The 24,139-nt window shown below is 39.6% G+C and overlaps 1 protein-coding gene across 2 annotated transcripts in view; it reads left to right on the plus strand.

Annotated features, from left to right (window-relative positions):
* The first annotated feature begins 2,661 nt into the window (after positions 1-2,661).
* Positions 2,662-24,139, plus strand: part of PALLD (palladin, cytoskeletal associated protein) — a 62,214-nt gene continuing 40,736 nt past the window's right edge. The window contains exon 1 of one of the 2 annotated variants that reach the window (XM_026048635.1): positions 2,662-2,700. The gene's annotated coding sequence lies outside the window, so the exon portion shown is untranslated. The remainder of the gene's footprint in view (positions 2,701-24,139) is intronic. The other variant, XM_026048636.1, reaches the window with a different exon arrangement.

A 24,139-nucleotide genomic window follows, 5' to 3' on the forward strand; every position in this document is an offset into this window, starting at 1 on the left:
CCTTGCTTGTGAAACAAACTAAGAAGTAATTGGTACAGTAGTTAGTATTAATGTAGTAATTAATTAGCCAATGATGTTTTGATTTCTTGTGATATTCATATTCAATCCTTTTTTCTCCCCAATCTGTTTTTTCCGTGGGATTATATAAAATTGCCTCTTCGTGAATTTCTCTAAACTTGAACCAGTGCTGACCAAAAATTCTCAAGACTTGTTCGGTCAGTTTTTTTTACTAATAGCATCTACCATCATCTCCATCAGTTGGCAGTTAATTGTTCTTTCACTTTTTGCTGTTTTTTTTTTCTTCCCAAAATGTTTGCTGCATTTGTCATTATAATTATTTCACTTTAAATATTACTATTCATTCATATGCAGTTGTATGGTTGTATGTAAATGAATTTCCCACAGTTTAGTATACAAGGCATTCTTTACATATAGTTGCAAATTATTTAAACTATAGAAACATTTATACATCTGTAATGTTAGATTAAGTTGTTAGAAGAATTAGAGATCATGATCAATTTTAAGTCAAGCATGAGATGATCATTGCAAGTTTTAAGCCAAGCATATGATTTGCTTCCTTTTTCTTTGGATTTCTGTCTCGCATTGTGCCTCGTATTTAATTGGCAGTAAGTTGAGCTTCATTTTYGAGGTCTGTGCCAGTTCCAGCATCCAGTTATGCTTATGGAATCGCGGTGAAGCAAGTGTCTTGAGCTAAGGTCATGTGCCCAAGCTGTCCTTCTGCTTCCATCTCCCATTCCCATGGAGTGAACATGAGCTATGTGCATAGGCATAAGCTTATTTTCCAAAATTCTTGAAACATATGTGCAAAGTACAGGCAATGTAAGAATTGTGACAGTAGAAGACACAGTATTGGCGAAGCAGTTTTTTTTACTTTAGTATTGACAGTACCTGCTATAAGGAAATGTGAATGAGAACGTGCAGATGGGAGACTTAAAATCCGGTTAGTGTTTTCCTGTAATAGGCTTTTTCCAACAGCATGATAGCCACTTGTTATTTGTGTTCTGCTTAGATACAATGCTGTCTTCAAATGAGACACTTTCCCCAAATCATATGGTGACCTGAATAGTGATGAGTGATACTCTTTTTATCTTTGCACTACATTAGTACTGTGTGTGTGAGCTACAATGCTTCTACCCCTAGTCATGCAACTGGAATTGGAAAGAGAGGGATGAATTGCTGCAGCAGAGGTTCCTGGCTCTGATGTGTGRTTTGCTGTGGCAGCAGCTGGAAATGCTTCATTCCCTCCCAGAGTTTTCCAGGTTGGCAGCAGTTCTTGCTTTTCCCCAGTTGGTGCTGGGGCAAGGGGCAAGGGTGTTGGACTAGGCAGGGGAAGTTGCAGAGCCGCCTTGTCCTGCCGTGCCTCTTTTCGAAAGAAATGTTGTAAGTAAAGGTCTCTCACATCCTGCGCGATCACAGCCATGTGAGAAAAATAGTTGTGATGACATTGCTGTGGAAACTCAGCAGATGTCAGGCATCCAGAGCTGGGCTGTGATTCACAACGGCCTGATGGACAGTGGATCCAAAAAAAGGATGAGGGTGCCCTTACTGTCGGTTACCCTAACCCTCTTAACCGAGTGTTTAGGATGCTTAATGGTGTTGAGAGAGCTCTAACAGCATTTATATGCTGCTTTGTTGTCCGCCTTGGGAAAGATTCAAGTGATATCTATGTCTCCAATGTGGATTATGCATGAGTTTGAGAACAGACATTCTTAAGATTTGTTTGAAGCTTGCCTTTCTTATGAAACTGAAGTTGATACGTTATTGCAAGGAAGCCCTGACTCCACTCCAAACTGACTGTAAGAGGAAGAGTATGAAGCCACAGTAGCAATCTATTTTTCAGTTGTTACTTGCACTCCAGTGATGGTCTTTGTGGAATATGCGGTAGTAACATGTGTGTATATGGTGTGTGTATATATAAGTCTGTCCAGTACCTGTTCCTTTGACACTCTGCATATGTTTGCAGGATCAGAGTGTGGAACTGTGAGTGCTCTCTGAGCTTGGACACTGTCCCCTGGCAGCTCAGGGCAGTAGAGACCATGCTGAAGCAAGTGCCTACCACACTGTGCAGCAGTGCAACAGAGCTTCCGAGAGAAGTTGAAGTTGGGTTTATTTTGAAAAGTTTGAAAAGTTGAAGGATGAGTAGTGCTCTGAGTCATGAAGAAGCTTAGAAGAGTGACTGGAGATGGGCTAAGGTCTGTGCTGAACCCCTAGATGCCCTGCCCGTTCGGTCACGYAGGCTTAGCGATGGGGAAATGTGGGAAACTTTTTCCCCGCAGGGCAGCTGAGCAGAGCTCCAGCGGCGGCGCTGCCTCCGCTCCCGGGGCAGCTCGCGGGCCGAGCTCGGCGTTGTTCCCCCGTCGCCGCTGCCGGGTACCCGCACGGAGCCCGGCGGGGAGGGCAGGGCAGGGCAGCGGGCGAGCGCGGGGCCGAGCCTCTGGCCACGGCAGCCCCGGAGCGGAGGCGCCTCCGTGGGACTCTTAACGTGAAGCCGCCGGGGCGGGAGGCGGGAGACGGCGGCGGCCTCGTGAGTGACGGCGCCGGGCCGGCCTATATAACGGCCGCTACCTGCGCCCGCGCCGCTCCGCCCGCCCCGCGCGCCCCGGCCCGGCTCGGCCCGGCACGGCTCGGCCCGGCCCCGCGCAGCCCGGCGATGCGATCCGCGCTCCGCTGAGCGCCGAGGTAGGGAGGGAGCCGCGGCGCTGCTCCCGCGGGGCGCGCAGGGAGGGCGGCGCGGAGCGGAGCGGGGTCGGGGCGGGCGAGAGGGCGCCGTGAGCGKCTCCTGCCGCCCTCCTCAGGTCCCTCTTTCCCGCGCCGCTCCTTCTTTCCACGGCAGCCGGGCGCGTCGCCTGCAGCCGCTTGTGAGCCCGGCACTCTGTGTGGCGGCTCCGGCAGCCGCGCAGCATCGCGCCGTGCGCGGGGGCCGAAGCCTCCCGCCTCCGGCGGCGGCGAGTGAGGGCGACCCAGCGGCGAGATCGCCGCGCGTTGGAGCTCGCCTCGTGCGAGCACAGMGGTAGCCGCGCGTGAGGGGAGAGGGGGCCGCGAGCGCGACGCCCCGCGCTCCAGGGACGGAGCTGAGGCTCGTTGCCCAAACGGAGCCGGGGCTGAAACTTTTCGCTGGTACCGTGGAGCTGGGTAGTCCGTGAGGAAAACATATTTGGTGAGTTAGCGGTGATGCGCTCTTGCTGACTTTTTTGGTCGAGTGTTTATAACTGAGTGCTGAGAAGAATGTCGTGTTACCTAATAACTTTGCAACTTCTAACAGAAACTGCTCTGGAGGATGTGGGTTTGTGTCTCTCTCCTGGGCTGTAGTAGGCATTTGTTTAAAATTTAGTACCATGGGGGGGGGGGGGGGGGGGGAAAGATGTGAAAGTTTCTTGGCAGCAGGCACATATTAGAAAGAAGGCTGGGAAAAGTAAGACTGGCCTTCCATATAATGATGTGTTTACAGAAACTTGGAAAGCAGAGATATGCCTTGGCCATCAAGGAGAAACCAACCTCTGCTCTTGGAACATTTGGATCAGCCTTAGATTAAGGAATATGGCACTGCAGAGCATCCATCTAAAAATAGAGGTGGACACATTCTATGTTTCATTAGTCTTTTGAGGTCAAGGAAGTGGGGYTTTTTTCCGCAATATTTTGTGGCTGTGCTGAACTAGAACCACAGTTCCTGGGAGTAAACTCTTCTTTACAACATGAACCGGWTAGCATGCGGGAAGTGGTGTGTCCACTCGCAGGCCTCTGCGCACCAAAACCTCCTGGAGTTCTGGAGTGAGGAACAACGGTGGTGGTCTTATAGAAGCCCAGCAGTTTCCAGGCATCCAGCACTGGCACCCAGAGCTAGTCTGTGATTCACAGTGCATACCAGACATAGAAGGATTAAGATACATAACTGATAACACGAAGWTGGAAAAAAAACATATAAAAAGTTCAAAGATTCTCAACCCTTGTCCATTGATTGCATCTAAAACATTTCCCTCTGAAAAACATGTCAAATTCTTGTGAGAACAGCATTCTAAGAGAGATTTGGTTATCTTCTGTTTTTAGTGGACAAGGAATTCTGAAACATCTGGCTATGAAACGCTATTCTGGTACTTAATTTTCCTGGTCAGAAGGAGGAACTCTGTGAGAAAAGGTGGGTAGAGGGATGAGAGTCTGAATAAAAGAATGAGAAGGAGTAGGTGAGATGTATATAGATTACAGCTTCTGAAACTCTTAAAAATGCAGATAGGTCTTGCTTGAATTATAGTGGCTCTTTTGAGTAAAAGCAGTCTTTGAGAATGATAGCTGAAACTATTACCACAAAGTCAGTATTTACCAAGAGTCACCCTACAGTGGAATGTGACATTATAAAACTTTTCCTAAAACCAGAACAATAGCTTTGTGGTAATGGTTTATTAGCTGTTGACAGGTATGTGTAGCATAGTTTTCCTGTAGCGTTAGGAGGACCAAGATTTTTATTTATTTATTTATTTTTTTTTTTAATTAAAAAACCCTTCTGCCAATATAAAGTTTGCTTTAAGTAGCAGCAGGCATGTCATTAAAAAGCACTAGGGTAAGAATATGTGTTTTATGCTCTCAAGTGAAAGTCCTACAAAATTCTCTACTACGTTCAAATTGTTTTTCCATTTCTCTCTGTAAGAGCAGCTGTATATATTGTTCTGGCCAAGCTCAGATMGGTGCTTGCTGGATGCTTGTGTACTGGAACTCTTAGACTAGGCAGAACCTACTGGTTTCTCTTTGCAGAGGCTTTGCGATCACTGGAGCACAGAAGCTTTTGCAGAGTTGCACTCCRTAGCAAGTATTACTTAGTTTAGACAGCATAGATAGCACAGGGCCAGGCAAAAGAAAACAGCTTTATTTTTGACTTTTGCTATACACTGGAGATTTTTTTTTGAACTTTGGGGAGAGCTGTATATGGCAGGATAGTCCAACTTCCCCAAAAGTAGGAGTGGGGTTCCAGTTTCGTGATCCATTTCAGTTTGTGTGGCTGCAGTTTCTAGCGGCCACGGTAGACGTTGAAGCATCTGTGCCTGCGAGGACACAGCAGCAATTTTGATGAGTAATGCTCAGCTGTTGGGCGCTGCGTGTCGGAGACAAAAGCAGCAGCCAAGCTGGAGCAGACCTGCGGGATGCTGGGCAGCCCACGGAAATGGAGTTCCCTCCTTCTCTCCTGTACTGACTTCCTAACTACTTACACGTGTTTTTCAGCTAGGCAAAGCGGCCTGCTCTGTAAAATCACTGTTTTGAAAGGCAATTAATGTAATCTTCAAAAGCAAATGTAATCCTCAACAAACTCTATTCAACTTCTTGTGATTTTTATTCACACAAACATCARTGTTGGTCCATGGGTCTGGGAGTGGAGTAAAGCACTCATCAGTGTGATGTCATGTATATAGATTTTCTCAGTGGTGAATCGAGACACTGTTTCCTGTAGGTTATGAGTAGTGATGATCACTAAACCTGAAAGATATGAAGAGAAGGACCTTTGCTTCTAAAATATGAGTTTCCAAGATGAAAATGTGTAGTTAAGAGAAGTGCATGGGGTTCAATGAGAACTYGTCCGTCTGAAAGATGAAGATAAGCATACGTACAATTACTTGTATAACTTCTGCATGAAATATCTTGTGTTCATTTGTTGTTCACTCTTCAAAAAGAAATGTTTTAATACTTTGGGGTAATACTGGACCTTTACTGACCTGTAAAGAGTCAGTTGCCCCAAGATGCTTATTTTCCTRTTAAAAAAAATAGGGTAATGAGCAGCATATTGATTTTCTGATAGTCCCATATGTTCTTGATAACATAATCATTGGCTGCAAATCTTTCATCTTGGGAATATTCTTTAATCAAAATGTGCATATGGAATTTTGTATGCATGAATCATCTTTCTTCTTGGAAATATTCCYGTATTTTTAACAGCTAGAATTTTAGTGCTAAATTGTCTAATAAAGTTCCCTTTGGAGTGAAGTTCTGCACTACCAACTGCAATACCAAGCAACAATTGCTTAGTGATAATGCATCAGTCTGGAAGAATTAGGAAAAATACAGACTAATTGCTAGCCAAGCTGTAATACTCTCAAAAGACTCCTTTTTAACCCTTTAGTTTATAATCTAATATCTTAATCTATCTATAGCAAATAAAARGGGAATCTTTCTGACTGCAAGTCACTTGAGTTTTAAATATTTAGCATTTTAGATTTCATGTAATTTTAGAAAAACTACTTTCTATTACCCATCATTGCAGAAGGACAACCATTATTAAGGCTAGTCTTTTCACATATCTGAAATATACTTTCTGGATTAGCATATGAATAAAAACATAGGAAGTATTTTTCTTCCACATTGCTGTCTAGACATTTATCATGGTCATTGTCCCATCCATTTGAGATGTTTTAGTCCTTGCCAAGATGGGAAGTTTGTAATTCATTTATTGAAGCAGAGGGTGATATAGTTGGTGCATTTTTTATGGCGCTYCCACCACGCTCCCCTTCCACAAAGGGAAGTTCATTTAAAAAAAACAAAAGAATATACAGAGGGCTCAATTTATTACCCAATCTTTCTCCATCTGGCACACTAGCATGAGGTGAATCCCATGAGTCATAGAGCAACTAATTTTCTTTGCCACAGTGTGAATACTTCTGTAGGATGATCCAAATGAAAAATTCTCAATTAGCTTAGATTAACTTTTAGGTCACAGCAGTAGCCTAAACTAAACTTGGGTCGCAACTATTCACAAATCCTTCCAGGTCTTTTCAAGGCATTTTTCTTAGGCTGGGCTTCAAATCCAGCCCTTTCACATCTCCAGAAGATATTTCTCTCCCTCATGACTCGAAATGGGCTCAGGGTTGTGCTTGTTGTTAGTTTCATAGTATGGTCTGTATTATATGTACTRTCCTAAAATGTGAGAGTGAAGAAATGCATCTCATTTTTCTTATGGTTCAGTATGGAGTATTTCAAACAGGAAGTGGCAATGTCAACTTGAGCTCATATGTCAGCCTTAAAAATACAAAAGAGTTAATTAGTTGAAGAACTGAGTCTGTGTATAAGGAGCTATAATACCACATTGCCAAAGTATTCAACTTTTGGTAAATGTTCATAATGTGGCACATGTTTCATTTGTCTTGGTGGTTTTGTGTAATGAAAAGACTAGAGGAAGACATTTATTTGCAGACATGATGTGTCAGCCAACAGAAATGTACAGGAAAAGATTTTTTTTGGTTTTCATTGGCAACATCATTACATTTTTTTCTCCAGACCGAAAAGTAAAAATAGATGAATACACAAAAATCTGTTTTAGTAATGTTAACATTTATATCAATTACCAAAACACATCAAATTCAGAATGAAAAATGTACCTCATCTGGTATGCTACTGTTCTCATTAGCGCAACATCAGAGGCACGCACATAAATATAGGACAACAGCAGGGAATGAAGTATACAATCTTAGTATTTAACTCCTTGCTTTTGTGGTCTCGGGCAGGATTGTTTCAGTCTTTGTGTTTACAAGAAGTTAGCTGAACTTTGCATTAATAATACAGAATTTAGATGAAGATTCTTTCCGAAAAGTTTGATTTAAAACTGAAATTTGAAATAAATCCCCTTTTATGGTGAATCTACTCATCAAGAACAAGAAACGCATCTGGACAGAATCGAGTGGTCTGGAGAAACTTCACTATGCGTTCCTGCCTAGGCTCAAGTGAATAGAAAAAGGTTATGGAGTGTTTTCCCTTCTTTTTATGTGTGATTCTTCTGTCACAGAAACACTTAAAAAGTATGAGCCCAGTTCTCCAGCCACACTGAATGCAGCAATCTGGTTTAAATCAAGATCTGCATGTGTTACAGCAACTTTCTCCCAGGAGAGCCAACCTGCTGTTTTTAGGTCAAGCTTTAAGTTGCGCTTGCTCCTGCCCATTTCTGCACCTTACTCATGTCTTGGAAGAGCTGATCCTTAAAAAGATGATCATTAGGTTCTTCTTGCTGGATTTTGTTGTCTTTTTAAATGTTTTACTACATGGTGAAATTTGTTATTCTGAATGGGCTGAATCATAGTTTGAAAGTGGACACTAGAAACCAAATAGTTTCTTTCAGTCCTTCTTCAGAGGCCATGTGCATGTCTGTATATGACACGTAGGTAAAATGCATGTGTTTAACTTCAAAAGTATGTAGCGCACATCTTATGAGAGAAGATATATATCTTTTACATCTGTGTAAGAGGAGATACTATTTCGTTGTGCGTAAGTGTGTGAATATATATGTRCGTGTGTGTGTGTCCATACGGAGCATCAGTAAAAATCTGTAACTGACTCATGGGGATGATTTGTTTAAAGCAGCTATTAAAGTGCAGAGCAATTTCAATAAGTTCAGCTTTGGCGAACAGAGCAGATTCACCAAGGCAACGTAGAAAGTTTTGCGCAAATTGAAGGAGTGTTTCCTTGAACAGAAATCCAATGGTGCTATATTTCTTCCAGCCCACCTTACAGTACTTATTTTGGCTCTGAAATATTAAGCCTTTGTTTTCCATGTTTTCAGGTTTCAGGAGGGCACTCTCTTTTATGGATGTATTGCACAACAACCAAAGTTTTTTTCCCCTTTCCCCCCCCTTTCCCCCCCCTTTCCCCCCCCTTTCCCCCCCCTTTTTTTTTTAATATAAGTGCAGCTTTGAAAAATTCGGCAGTGGTCGAAGTGTTTTCTGAATGGGATTTGTTATGCACTCTCTGTTTGTGTGTATGATGAGGCTGTAAGTTATAATTTTCATATGTCCTGGTTCAACATCTTGAACCAAATCACAATATTTCTCTCACGTATAGCATTTGCCTATTTTTTCAGGCACTACTTTGCCATACTGTTTGGTTTTGTTTTAGGAAATCTCTATTTCCTGTAAACGTTCCTATTTTTATACATTTGTAAAAATCTAGAGATCTGTACCTAGGCTAGAAAGAGAGATTATCCAATTTGTAAGTAAAACTATGGAAATTCAAACTATATTGGAAGTAGCTTGTGTTGCCTTATGAGTCTCCAGGATGTTACATGTGGTTTCCATTCTTTTATCTTTAGTAGCTTTGGGCATTTTTGTGAGAGATTTTAAGGTTATTAACTGCTTAACATTTTCATAAGTTGWTCATCAGGAATTTCTGGAAAATGATTGCTCTTATTTTGTTTGCATTGAAAACACCCTCTGAAACCTCTTTATTTTTAAGGCATTTTAACATCAGTTGTATTTTTAAGGATATTTGTCTTAACAGAGCATAGAGCTTTCAGGGAAAAAGAAGGCAAGTTTAGAATCTGCTTTCGTATCAGGGCAACTGAAGTAGTTGTGTGTTACATGCATATTTGCCTACATGGAAGAAAAGTAGTGCATATTAACATAAAACCAAAACAAATTGTCAACACTTAGTGAACCAAAGAATGAACTTTAAGCTCCTGACAGTGAGATTAGACTGTGGTTGTCTGTAACTCCCAAAACAGAATATCCTTAAGTGTTTCTGAGATGCTAGAAACAAAAACGATGCTGCTAGCTCTGAAAATCTACTTCTTTGTGTCCCATCCTTTCAAAATTTAGTGGTGATCTTAGTAGCTGGCTAAAAAAAGAGCAAGATTGCAAGCCAACTCTGACAAATGAATAATATTTTTTACCTGGATGATATAAAATACACAGAGCAGCACACTGGAGTATCAAGGTGTGTGTCCCCCTAGCACGCGCAGCTGCTTTGGCCCTGCGTCGGCCTCGCGCAGAGCCCTGGTCGTGCCGGACCACAGGCTCCTGCCTTGGCCTTGGTGCCACTGCAGGCACGTGGGCTCAACCACCCCACATGCTGGGGACTCCTTCCCAGGGCAGCAAAGCCCAGCACTGATGAGCCACATGCAGCTGGCCTGGGATTGCTGGCTGGAGCAGGAGCTCTCATGTCAAACCTTAAAACCTTTTTTTTTTTTTTTTTTTTTTTTTTTTTTTTGTAAATTGTAACTAGTGGAGTGATCTCAGGACAGTTATTTATAATGAATTACAAAAGAGCTCCGTAGGCCAATAAGACTAATTATCAGTTTGCAAACAATAAACAGCAGTCACATCATGCCCTTTTTTGGATTAAGAAGATAGATGCTTGTATTTTATGTTTGTGTTTTAAGCATTAATGCCAACAAATGCAGRAGTCATGCCATGTTTACTGAGTTCTTGAATGTGTACTGAATTAGAGGAGCCATTTGCAGTGTTAATATTTAAAGCTCATTGATAAAGAGCAGAGCAGAATACAATTCAAATGCATTTATATGGGAATCTGATCTGGATGAATTTCATGCGCGTGTTTTTGTTCTTTTACTCTTTGAGAGAATTTGCACAAACATACGAAAGTGATCTGAAATATCTTACTAAGTATCCCCGCCTTAAACAGAAAGTTTGGTATGTCTGGAGAATATTCCACTGCTGGCAAAATTCCAAAGTTGGGTTGTGTGGCGTATTCCACAGTTGGCTAATTGTAGGTGAAACTGTGATGTTTGGGAGATTCTTATCTATCATAAAGACCATCAGTGCTGCCAGAGAGACAATTTCCTTAACCCATAAGCACGTTAAGTATTATTTAATTACATATTTCCAAGGAATGTCATCTCTCAGAGAAGTTTTTTGTCTTATATTGCTTTCTCTCTGAGGCACAGGCTTTGTGTTTTTTGATTTCATTTTTTTTTTTTAATTTCCGTTAATTAAGTAGGTGCTATTCACATGTTTTGCAAATAAGAACTACAGAAATCTGTTGTCAAGCTTCCTAAGATACTGATGCTAATCTTTGTTGTTGCTTATTGTTTTCAAATGCTTCCTCTACTTAATTGCCTCAGATTCCTCTGAATTTTTGTTACAGGTTGTCTGCTCTTTCGAATGAAATTGACTTTGATGTGAGTCACTTAAAAAGGAAGGATTTGATTACTCTCCCAGTTAACTGCTCCTAGTGTTAGAAAATTTCGGTTATTTTACTGAAACCATTGTTACTTTTGGCAAAGCTTGTGGAAAACAATAAGCTTCTGTGGGTGTTTCATAGTTGCTAAAGGTAATTGTACAATCCTGCATAAAGAAAATGAGTGAGTTGATGAAAAGCTTCACATTAAGGGTTTTCAGAAAGCTGTTGGACATATGAAAAAGCATATTGTCTAATTGGTGTGAGAAGCAGTTTTGTGTAGCAGAGTTGTCTTTAGAATCTTCTGGATGCATCTGTTGAGGTCTAAATGAATCTATTGTCACATAACATTGATTGTACACAAAATTTGTACTATCCATTGTMTTACACTAGTGTCATTTCATGTCGTTCAGATGTTGCACGTTGATGTGTAGTTTGGCCTGTTGTGATGACAAAGGTATATGTTTTAGGAAAAAAAAAAACTGCCGTGCTTTAGTTTAATTAAAACATTTTAGTACCTGTTTAGAAAATATTAGCAGTGTATATTGCCAAAGTATCTGTAATAACTGCCTTTCTAATCAAATYGCATTGTTCTGAGATCCTAAGTTTGGAATTTGTCTAGGACACAAGCAAATGCCTTTTCTGGACTTTTTTTTTCCCAATAGAATTAGGATTACATGTATTCTTCCTTGATTGTCACACATAGTGAGATATAGTGATGCAGTACATTATATTCATATGCATGTGTCTCTCAGGTCAGGCTACGGCTGGGAATAATACAAAATTGTGGCAGTTTGTCTCTGGAAAGAGTGTAGTTGGCTGTGTCTCATTTATTCTGGACTTGGATRCTTCTGTTCTAGAAGTGCGTAAGCGTAAGTAGGTGCCTAGTCCAAAATACSGTAAATACCCACGAGCGTTTCCAGACTGAGGTACAATGGTCTGAAAATACCACTAAAAATAAAATATGAGTGGTTGTTAGACCACAGTCAATGAAATTATTCTTTGTAAAGTCCATTTGAAGGTGATGTGATTTATATAATGTTTCTAGACATTTTAAACTATTATTTGTCTTATAGTGGCAGAATTTCTTCTTAGACTGCTCTTCCTCAAGATGTAATTTATTTTGCCTGCCTGTGCAATGTTTTATGCCAATTTATGCCAGTTTTGCAAGGCACAATACCTGTCTTACTATAAACTTAAATTTTTTTCTACAATTCTGCCAATACTAGCCCAAGTTAATATTTTCATAGTTATTTCTTAAACTAAAGCAATTAAATAATTGGATAGTAAATAAATATATAAATAGTAATAAAGCAAGAACTTCACACAGTGTAAACTATGAAAGATACAAAAATATATTAATGATCTTAGAAAATGGAACTATTATCACTTTCATGGATCTCTGCGTGTTACGTATTAAGGTCTTTTCCTTAGTCATTTAGCAAAAGCTTACCCATTGAGAGAACTGTGCTTTTTGTGTGTGTGTGTGTGTGTGTGTGTGTGTGTGTGTATGTGTATACACACCCCATTATGAGTTAGCTAATGATACAAAATTCCATATCCAAGACTTTTAGCAAAACTTGAAGACTGGAATGGAGTCCTCCAGAACAAGAATAACATTTTTCATTGATTGCAGATTATAAACAAATTCTACTGATGTTACGAGAACCTGTAGTGCACTAATATGTGATGTCATTGTCATGAACAGCAAATGAGGCTCTGTGCTGTGGGTTACCTCTCCAACAGAGGTGCCAGAGAGCTCTGAAACGAGACTGGAGTTCCTTGCTTAGCCTGGCTTCTTTGGAGAGAAATCCCAGACACACGGGATGCAGGGTCCATAGCACATTCTAGTAGGTGCAACTGGCGGAGGCAGTCTGCAAAATATGCCATGAGATATCCCTGCTTTGCAGCCTGTGTGCAGCTAGTGAGAAACAAGTGTTGTAACATTATTAACTCTTCTTGTTCCACCAATAGTGAGGCTATCTCTTCAATAGTAGAAGTGACTTTTCCTGTTGTTTTATTCATGGAAACTTGGTTTTCCATCTCTCCTTTTCATCTAGGATCAACAATCCAAGTACAGATAGAAAGTTGGCAAAACGCTCTGGATGTGCATAGAGCACTGGTARGCTTTCTGCTTCCAGCACAAGGGCAAGAGTATTAATACTTTGTTTTATTTGTATTTTATTTGTATTTTTTTTTAAAGCAAAATATGTAATTCCTTTCTTTTTAATTTATGTTTAAGTTAYCTGGGTTTGTACCTGGGTTTGACAAGCTTGTCAAAGATTCCAGTATGACACCTGGGAAACTGAGATAACATCCAGAGAACATTTCCCACACTGTGTTACAAACAGGAACATCTTCCAGGGTACATCTTCCATCTTGTATGTCTTCGCTACTTACCTCTGCTCAATAGGATTGAGATCAATGGTGATATTTTTAGATTTTGTGATAACTTTCTGGGAACAGAACTCAGATTGACTCACTTCACTCATACTACCAAATGCTAAACAGCTGTTTACCATTTATTTTGTCACTACTGATTGGAGTTATGTGAGAATTTTATTTGGAGATGCAAAGGTTTCATATTATTTCCATGCTGTTTTAACACAGGCAAATTAATGAGATACTTAATTCCTCTGAAAAAGAAAAAAAATATATATTCCAAGAACAGGRATTAAAATTTGAAACAAGTTCTTATAATACTTTGATGACATTTTACATTGATATTTTTGACTTTGAAGTTAGGCTCATAGATAGATTGCCTAATTTTCAGGATTGCAAGGGACTGTTGCTCCTGTTAGTTTCAATGGAATATCCCTGTGCCTGAACTGATAGCCTCAGTTTGAATGTCTTTCACTTTGCCTAAGTTTGGAAAACTGATGCAATTAGTTTTACTTTATCATAGGAAAAAAACAAAAGATAATAGGATGTGTATGTGGCCAGTTATCACATCAGTTCCCCTTCTAGTTGCTATATATAGTAGACTACTACAACTTGCACAGTAATAGGGCTAGGATGGATGAGCAAGAGAGACTCTCAGCTGAAGTTTTTCCATTAAAGCTTATTTTGGCGCATGTTTTCTCTGCTTTCAAAATGACAGTGCAAAGTAGAACAATAGTTGGGACTTAACAGGGAATTGTAACAACTTGCTTAGAAGGAATTGTGTTATCCAGTGATCAGCAGGGTTTAGTTAGATTTTGCCATAACTTAAATGTGATTTATGTTACATAAGTACAGTTGTGGTGTTATGCAAATTTGTGTTTAGAGGTTAATCTACTTTGCGCTGCTTTCCCTTTTCTGAGAAGGAGATCTGGGAGTTAATTGGAATGACCAAAAGTTGATATTTTTAAAAAAAGAGAACATTGATTCTAGTTTTTAGAATGAAGAAAACTCAATTATTTAGKAAGGAGTCAATTCCCTCACAGATCAATAAAAGCACACTGAAGATGAAGCTGGTCAGGTTAGTACTGCTGTTTATACCTCCATCATTGAGACCATCAAGGCTTAAGTTCAACATTGTCATTTTAGTGAAATGAAGGCCACTACTTGGAGGGCATGTGTTAATGCTGCCCAAATATCCACTGTTTGAAATTCCAGATTCAAAATGAATCTGAACTAAAAGTGAAATTCATTTGACTAAATCCTTAGTTTAAAATCCCTTCTCTCCATTGCAACTTAAACATTGGCTTTATTTACACTGAGGGCAGTTTGATTAAAAATGGGAAGTCACATTGGCACGAATTAAAGCATGAAGGTTTGGGATGCTGTTATTCAGAAAGCAAGTGCGTATAGAAGCCTTTGCCCATCCTCCCATTCTCTCCCAGTGCCAGCTCTGGAAGGTCCAGCTCCAAGGTTGTTGCTGCTCTTTAGTGTTTTCTGTTYTGTTTTTTAATCCAGGATAGCTCTCRGCTTTTAATTCATTACCTACTCTTCTGTGAGGATACCCAAACTTGTGCTGTCACAAGTGGATATAAGAGGAAAGGTGGCATTGWAGTGTTTAAAGGTGTCTTACTGCATAACTGGGATATAGGAAATAGTATTGTAAGATCACATGATTCCTGAAGGAGAAAGTTCATGGTGATTTCCAAGGTACTGTATCTTGCATTTATTGATTGCATACAGTGGATTAGGACTTTCTTTCCTGTCACTGACATAAACACGGCCAAATTTACTGCAAATATTCAAAGCCTGTGTGCTACATAGTTGTCACTAAAAGCAGTGGGAGCCACCCAGTGAACTCTTCTTCAGCTTTTTTGGAAGATGCGAAGAACTAGATGACCTACTCTGACTTTTTGTGCTGTAGTAAATACATATTTGTGTGTGACGGTGCCCAGATGAATTATGCTCTCAGCCAATTCCATGCCAGCAAGTACTGCACACAGATTAGAAGCAGAATTTGGATTGCTGCTCAGTAGTTGCATATTAGAAATACAATAACTGGAATTCATCTTTATGTTAATTATAGCATGAACACATATTTTTCTGAGTACTTTTATTCTTTATGAGCTATATTGACTTCATGGTTTGTGTCCTGTACTGAAAGATGAAAAGCAATCTCAGTAACTGAAGCGATAACTTGTGCAAGGCCCCTTCTCAGAAAGACCTTGCAGGACCACTAGATTTTCTGCTCATTTCATGTATCATTTTTATCATGTACCACCAAGGAGTGCTATTGTTTGTGGTGGAAAGCTCAGCATGCATGTGGGTGGCAGTGTTTTGCTCTTAGTTAATGAATATCATAGCTGCTTGGATTTTTTTTTTTTCTTCTTTTTTCTCCTTTGGGTTGGCTGAGGGATTAGGCTTCACTTGCTGAGACTCCCAGTGGAAATCCTGGTTCTATTAAAGTTAAATTATAAGAATTAGAACTTCATCTTTTTACTTTTTTTTTTCTTTTTTCTTTTTTTGTGTGTGTGTGTATATATATGTATACATACACACATGTTTCATTAGTGATTATTTTAGCTCTGTTGCTGTGCGTTGGTGACAGCTTAAAGGTGGTTTTCATTAGAGGTTCTCCTCTGTATTTTACCATAAGCTCTAAGCATATGTCCTAGTCCTTTTCCAGTTAACCGCTGGCCTTATATGATGATCCTCACTGAAGGCTCTGCGGACACCTCCAGAGTGTTTAAAGCAAGATGTTAAGTTGCAGAGAAGTTTCCTATTAAGGAAAAGTGATGTAATGTCAATGGAAGCCTGCCAGCTTCTCTCTGCTCCTTTTATTTATATTAGCTGCATACCGGAGAAAATGCCCCGTAAAACATGAGTGCTCCTTGCTATATTTAACCAAGCTAATTTACTAATGCAAAGAGATTATGTTTATATGCAATGGAAATAAGTATAAAAAGATTTTTGGGGTATCTTCCTGAAATAAAACTGGTTTAACTCAGGAAATGCAAATACCAAATTTGCCTTTATTATATATAGAAGGACTCTAGGAGGGTGTCTTTTAGCGTTTGTATTTAAAATATATTATTCCTATGCTGAAAAGCATTCTTTGACTTTTTAATTTGTTTTGGTGATTTATTTAAAGGATACAAAATAGAGTTCTTTACATTGATACAACYGTTTTTAGACGTACAGTGCAAATATACTAATATATAAGCTTATGTGGCCAAAACCACCCTTGAAATAGAAATTCAACTAATCTTCTAGTCTGAAAAATCTTTTAATCTTGGTGTGCGATACCGTGCCTTTTGATGATATTTAAAATCARTCTAACATATCTTGTGCTGGTTACCCTCTTTGAGCGAATGAACTAGGGGAAAAAAAAAAGACTGGTGAAGTCCCTTTGTTAATGAGCAAAAATTTGTTGCCCAGATTCTGTTCAATTCTTTGTTGTACAGCTGATGGTCTTGATAAATAATCAGAAAATTGCTTCCTGACTCTAACAATGTTACTTGGTAATGCTGCTGGAGAGTGTGACCTTTTCTATTAGTTTTACCCCTACGTGGTGACCCTGGCTGGGTGTGGTAGTGTTGGAAATGCAGATCCTCCCCAATGCTCAGGCTCTCTAAATGAATATTCCCCCTCAGAGGTAGCTGCGTCCATTTCTTAGCTACACTGGGGAACAATGTATTTCAAGTATTATAAATAACAGCTCTCAAACTAGTTATTTATATAGTGTGTATGAAATAAACTGCTCAGTGCTTTAAAAGTAATACGTAGTTGTAAAACTTTGAGAGCTGGTCTAGTGTGATGGTGGAACAAAGTGATTTACTAGCTTGAGATCTGCAGTTGATTCCAGAGKTGTGGACAAGCATAAGCATTTGGGGGAGGGCTTCCCCCCGACTCCATCAGTGAGGATGTGTGGCACATTACATTTATTTTTCACTTGGATCTGAATCTCCTGTCTTCCTTTTGAATGTGCACTTTATTAGAATAGCTTCTGAGGAGGCCTCTGTGCATGGATGCTCTTATACTCTGACATGTAGCATCACATCTGCATGCTCTGAACTGTTCTCTGGAGGCTTCCTTGACTATGTTGGAGGCTGCGCTGCTCGTGGAAGTGAGATGCCTGAGATGAGATGATGACAATATTTCCTTACGTGTCTCCTTTCAGCTGGAAGTATTAGAGCAACATGGCAGTAAACTCAAGGGCAACAAAGCCAGAAAAAAAGGCAAGGAAGCTTATGGGCCTCTCAGAAATCAAGCATCATTCTTCTTCACATCTGGAGGTTGTTTTAAAAATATAAAGCTGTTGAATATAGAGACGATTTCAGAATGATAGCAAGATACTGTTGCTATTTCCAAGTATGATGCAGAACTTTTCTGAGCTGTTCTGAGTGATKCATTAGGGAAGTAGATCATACTGCTAAATAATCATGAGAAAAAGGTTTGAGTCAACTAGGGGTCAAAAAACATTTCCTGCTATTATGAAGTGTATTAATCAAGCTGGGCCTTTTGCCTTACAGATTCATTTTAATTTCAAATATCAGATTTTACATGAAAGGCAGTTGAACAAAACAAGAAAAAACTCAAATCATGAAATACCATTTCTAGTGTTAGGCTCTTGAGGACAAAAGTTCTCCCCAGTGTAGACAATCAGACATAGCTAATCTGTGAAGTATTGCTTGGACAGCATACAGCAAGAACTGTGTGCTATCAATCCTTGTTTATTCCCCCATTTTCAAAACTGAGGCTTGGCAAATTAGTTATTATTTAAGTAAGTTAAATTTTGAAGTCTTGAAATCCATTTGGAAAACTGCAGTCTCTGAAGGTTTGTGAAATGACCTCGAAGTGGGCAGCTTCAGACAACATTGCCTTTAGGGCGTGAGAATGTAATTAAGGCTAAGTGTATGTGCTCATTAGGATGTTGGCATGTGAAAGAGGATGAGTGTAGGGTAACAAACTACTCCTCTAAGTCAATATGGAAAACAGCTCAGGCTTCCTACAAGTCTGCTCACCAAATACTTCCCTTTATTTYATATACCACCTCACTAATTAGAGAACCAAAATGCTTCTGCCCTATTTTGCCCTCTGTGACAAGAAGACCCACAACATTTTAAAAAGATCTGTTCTTCCTTTCATGGAATCATCGATTGTTCTAAATAAAATTTATGTCATAATGTATATGAATTGTTAATTTAGCTGATATCAGCTTCCTGAATGTTCAATGATGTCTATAAAAACAGAATCTTCCTCCATAAAGTGCCAGACAAAATAGATTTAAATCCTAAAAAAAACACTTGTTACTGTCTTTTTACAAACTCTCTGAGATTAAAATGAAGAACGCAGTATTTGGACATAACAGGTGTTTATCTTTACACACTTAACTCTACTGTGATTTTTTTTTTTTAATTTACACATCATTTCAGACACACCTTCCTTCATAGAAGCAGCCTTTGTTGTGTTAATCTCTTTTACTCAAGGTTATTTGATAAATTAAGAAAAAAATAGCATTTAAAATGAATCATCTTTATGGAATGTATTTTCACTCTTAGCTATGAGTGCAAAAGTAATTATATGCCCTGTAATTTATATATAAGAATTCYATTTGCACTTTTCAGCACAATGCACTCTATAGTTGGCAATTAAAAAAAATCTCACAGTAGAATTACTTCATCTATTTACCACGGAAATAGGTTTAAAGTTATGTGTGACCAGCATGGTATGTTAGTTCAAGTTGAGTGTCTATATCCAAATATGTGTTATTTCAGTATACACTGTTTCTCTTTGTGATGATAGATAATGTGAATGGTCCTGGTCAGAACCGTTCAGGAACAGAATCAATTTGGAATATTTAAAAATATGTCTTGGCAACAGAGTTGCCATCTGTAAACTGTACAGTATTTGCCTTTGCTTAATAATTCTGCTGAGTTTTTTTTTAATAATAATTTATAACAATGGGTAAATTATAGGGAGGTAAAGGATTCAATCTCAGAGTAAGGCTGCGAAACATCTACTTAGCATTTTTCTATAACATGTTCATTATATTCAATTTCAGCAAGCAGTAGTGATGAATTTTTAAGGGCACTTCAGTAACATTTTGAGGCTTGTTCTTATCTGAAGTATGCTTTGGGGAGCATGATTCTTAACAAATGAGTGAACAAAACCAGMATACTCCTGAAGTACGGGTTCGGTTAGATGAAAAGCAGTAGTGCTCTGTAAAACTGCATTTGAATTTGCAATATCAATTCGTTTTGATGCATAGAGACTTGAGACATATGGTTAGGTGGTTGCTCCCCTTGCAAAATAAGTCACAGAGATATTTATGAAGCAGGTGTCACCAAAGTTGATATGAGTTACTGGCAGAAAAAAAAAAAAAAAGGGATAAGCCAGAAAGGTGTTACCAGTGTGCATGTGCAGATAAGGTTACATATGCTGCTGTGGCGAAGTCTCCAAAGTGTCCTCTTCCTTCTAAATGCAGTAGTTGACACAAGGCAGGGCCGGCCGCTCTGTCAAGTGTTTTCCTTTTACTATGAGGGTTTGCTAGGAGTTTTCATTCGGTTCTGTGACTCCTGTAGCCCATTGGGTATCTGCTGCGCATAGGCAAGTTGAGCGTTTTCCGTCTCTTTACACAAGGGTTCGTTTGCAGTACTGCAACATGTGCAAAGACTCAGGGCACCTCTGGTATTTTTATAGCAGATTCTTTCTGTTGTCTATACTATATATATATATATCACTACCTATGTATTTTAGACACTTAGGAATTTTGTCATTAATCTAGCCTGTTTACAGAAGAAAACGGAGGCATTTTGTGCAAGCACAGCTCAGACTCCAACTAAAGCTGGTTGGGAGCCATGCAGCGGGAGGGGGTGGTTGCTGCCTGGGCCGGGTGCTGGAGGACAGTGGCAGGGGCGCAATGCTATGTTTCTTCAGTGTACCTGTGAGATGGGCTTCGCCCTTGATACATGTGCCTTGGAAAGAYTGTCTCATGGGACAGCTGGGAGGAAGGTTTTCTGAATAGGTCTTCAAATGCRTCTGCATCATACCAATCCCTAATATATTGCCATTTTCACATACCCTAGGAGGTTTGCAGAAAGCAAACTGACTACACGATAAATTGTCTGACTTGGCTCTTTTGCCACAATATCTTTCTTTTCGCTGTCACAGCTATCCTTGAGATTACCAACCTAACTGYGTGACAGGACAAGTGTATAGATGCCTTCACCAGGTCTATCCAACAGGATATAATCGTGCTAGAATTAGATTGACTGAATAAATATTTCAAAAGGTATGAGTAATGTTGGAGTGCTATTTCCACCTTCTAGTGCTCTGGAAAAAAGGAAGATCTACAAGATCATTAATTTCTTTTACAGTTGCTGCTAGCTCAGTTAATTCAGTTAACTCTTTCCATAAAAGTTGCTGTGTGGTGTTGATGGGATTAATGTTGTGTGTATAGAAAAACTTTCTCAAGAATGGCACTGTACTAAAACTATATTGTGCTAGAATGGTGCCAGCATTCAAAATGAGTAAATCTTAAATTTTTTTTCTTCCTGGTAGCTGGCTTTCATTTGGTATTTCAACAATAGGATACCTCAGCTGCTAAATATTTCAGGAAAATAGAAGGCTAATGTATCAGTTGGTATTTTGTGAGATTTGCATGAGATGGTCACCTGTAAGAGTAACATAAAGAACTGTGACAGGGCAAATTCTGGAATATTGATATTGAAAGCATGGAAACAGTAGCTGTTGGTAGGTAGTCATAAAGATAAATTAACCCCTTAACTTGGTAACCAATTCTAGATGACTTACAGAGCATCCTGTTAATCAAGCATATTCTATTAAAAACAAAATAAAAAGAACATTTTCTTCAGGGGCACCGTTGTGTAAACTTACAGCACTACCTTTAGAAGAAGGGGAGTAGGAGTCCATAGTTTCTTCTCCTTAGGTTTGTACGTCCACTCTGGTCTAGGCTAGTACAGTTATTTTGGGGCTTTGTGGAGTTTCCCATTACTTTGTGCCTGCTCCATGTCTGYGCCAGTGAGCGTGGAACGTAACTGCCCATGTGCTGTAGCACAGCAGGGCACACCAGCTGTTTCTCCAGTTGCAGGATAGCTCACTYCTTCACTTCAGCTTTGAGTTCAAATCTATACAGATGTTAATGCCTTGTTAGTGATTTAACTCTTAATAATATAGACTATTTGCTGCTTTGTTTTTCCCCATTAAAACTCGCTACCTGCATAGTTCTAAGTTGTTTTGTCCATCATTGGATCTTTGAAGCACTAGTTATATCACAGCATTGAAYTGCCAGCCAGCATTGTGAACTACAAGACTAACTCTTGCCATCTAACCCTAGYGGAGCGCTGAAGTTTCACCTCTTCAGCTAAAGCCGTATTGTGTCTTTATGACCTGTTGGAACAATGAGCGTGCACAAGGGCACCGTTTCCTCTCTTTCTGTACCCGGGCTAAATGTGTTATCTCACTGGTGCATGTTCTGAAAAATATCCCGCAGTGTTACAGCGATATGAAAAATGGTTCCTGTCTCCGAAAGAATTGCTCGGAGCCGCCTTGTGTTCACTAAATACTGGCACTATCTCTACTGTTGGTTTCCTTAGTATAGAAATTACCTCGATGCCTTTGACAGATAATCAAACAATAATGGAAAATGGGCGCAGGTACAACGGCCACTTTTTAGGACAGACAGGAAAGCTTTTCACAGCCAAATTACAGCAGGATTTCCTTATAGGAGAGTTCACAAACAATGCAGATACAATGTACATGTTTTACATTTCTCTTCCAGCTGTGTGAAGGTATTCCAGGGAAGCTTACTTGCGCAGCTCCCTCGTTACATGGTACCTGAGTTAACTGCAGTACCATACTGATGCTCCTTAGAGCATGCTGCCTTTCTGTGAAATAGGATAAACWTTCCTGTATGTTAACAAGCACTATGAGAAATACTGTTTGCAGACAATCTGCATGCTCAAGAAGTTAGGTTTTGAAGGGCATGTAATGCTAATGTAAAAGTCACATAGTGGCTACAGCTGGGGGAGATGGCTCCGAGTTATAGGTCTCTTATTAGTCAACGTGAGGATTACATTGTAGTGATAACCCAGCATCTTCAGTCTGTTAGTACAGACAAAAAGTAGATCTGAATGTTTCCAGAGTATAACCCAAACTTTCTTAACTGATAATTCCAGTCTTACATAAGTAGGAACCCTGCAGGATTCTTAAAAAAAAAAAAAAAAAAGTGGGTTTTTTTCCCTTACAATATGGGATATCCTTTGCTCCTTCTACTGGAGGCTACATGTTCAGTGGGAAAGTATTTGTATTAATACAGCCTGATACATGCTCAATGGGAAAGTATTTGATTTAGTGTAGTCTGAAAGCTGTGTTGAATATTTCACAGTTTTTGAAAAGTTACATCTTTTTTTCCCTTTATTTCATTTTTGTGCCTTATCATACATGTAAGCATTTAACATTTTTTAAATGCATGAATATTCCTTCAAGGGACAGGGTATAATTGGAAATAACTTAGTGAAGTTATTTATTTTCACTACAGTTATAAATTCATTAACTACTCAATGAAGTTTTTTTTTAGTAACTCTCAATCACTGATAAATCTGGTGGATATTCTGAAATATATTAGGAATTTTGTCAGAGCTCAGTTCCAGATATGTGACTGCTGACAAATTCTGCATGAGTTCCTACGTGCACTATGGTTTCTGATATAGTACCAGTCAGATTGCCTTTAGAAATGTGTTCTTCTTTTTCAATAGTAGTACTGTTTATACCAGTGCAACATAAATTGTTTTAGTTGTAGAAAACAAACTTTTGACAGAAAACATGAGCATATGTAGAGAAAATGGTCTACGGCTTGGCATAATATGATAGAATTAATTAAAAAAGGCAACATACCACTTTCTTCAAACTCTTTTTCCAACCTTGGGTATTCACATTATAAAGCTGTAAAGGGCTTTTGGAAAAACCTTCTGTAATGAAGCAGGAGACCTTAATTGCTAGTGTTTATTCTTTCGTTTGTTTTTAAGACAACAAAGCCATCTTCTGGTGTGATTCTAGATGCAAGACACGCTCATCAGGTGTAACAGAAAGTTCTCAGGCAGCTGTGTGTGCCAGCCCTCTGTGTGGGCTCTGGATTTCCAGGAAATAATCTAAAGTCAGTCTGCTTGCAGCAACTAGTTAAAGAGGAGAGAGGAGCAGAGAGRGGAAATAGCATTCCACTACCCACCCCCTCCCCCCCCCCAAAAAAAATCAATATCTTGAATTTTTGCTGCCACCTTATTCAACCTCCCCATATTTCCCAGGCCTCCATAAAAGAGGCCGCTTGAAGGCTGCCCTGAGCCGGGGGCCAGTTGTGACCAGGGAGGGGGCGCTGAACCTGGCCAGGCTGCTGAGCCACCTGCGACCCTCATCCAGCAGTGGAACCGGGGCAGCTCCCAGCACTTTCCCTTCTTAATTATCAAACTGGTCTGCCAAGGACCCGGAGAGGCAAAACTGTATTTTATTATCTGCTAATACACTGACAAATTATAGTGCAAAAAAAAAAAAAAAAAATCAGCCTAGATCTATTTAGACATGTCTATATCTCTAAACACACTTTCTGATTCTTTTCATTCAGAATATTTCTGTACTTCCATTTCTGAGCTATGCTAAGTGCTTTTCTGTAGAACTGCACTGTCTGTTTCTCAAAGAGCAGATCCCTGGAAGGGTTGTCAAGGGGCCAGTCTGCATTGTTTCAAGAAAGACTTGAGGCAGAAGGGAGCCTATTATTCTTCCATATAAGAGGTACACAGCACTCTTTCTTCCAAACAAAACTGTTTTCTTTCTGTCTGTTTTCCAT

This window comes from Nothoprocta perdicaria, unplaced genomic scaffold, assembly GCF_003342845.1.
Source record: "Nothoprocta perdicaria isolate Ctin4 unplaced genomic scaffold, notPer1 scaffold_56, whole genome shotgun sequence".
Classification (NCBI taxonomy): domain Eukaryota; kingdom Metazoa; phylum Chordata; class Aves; order Tinamiformes; family Tinamidae; genus Nothoprocta; species Nothoprocta perdicaria.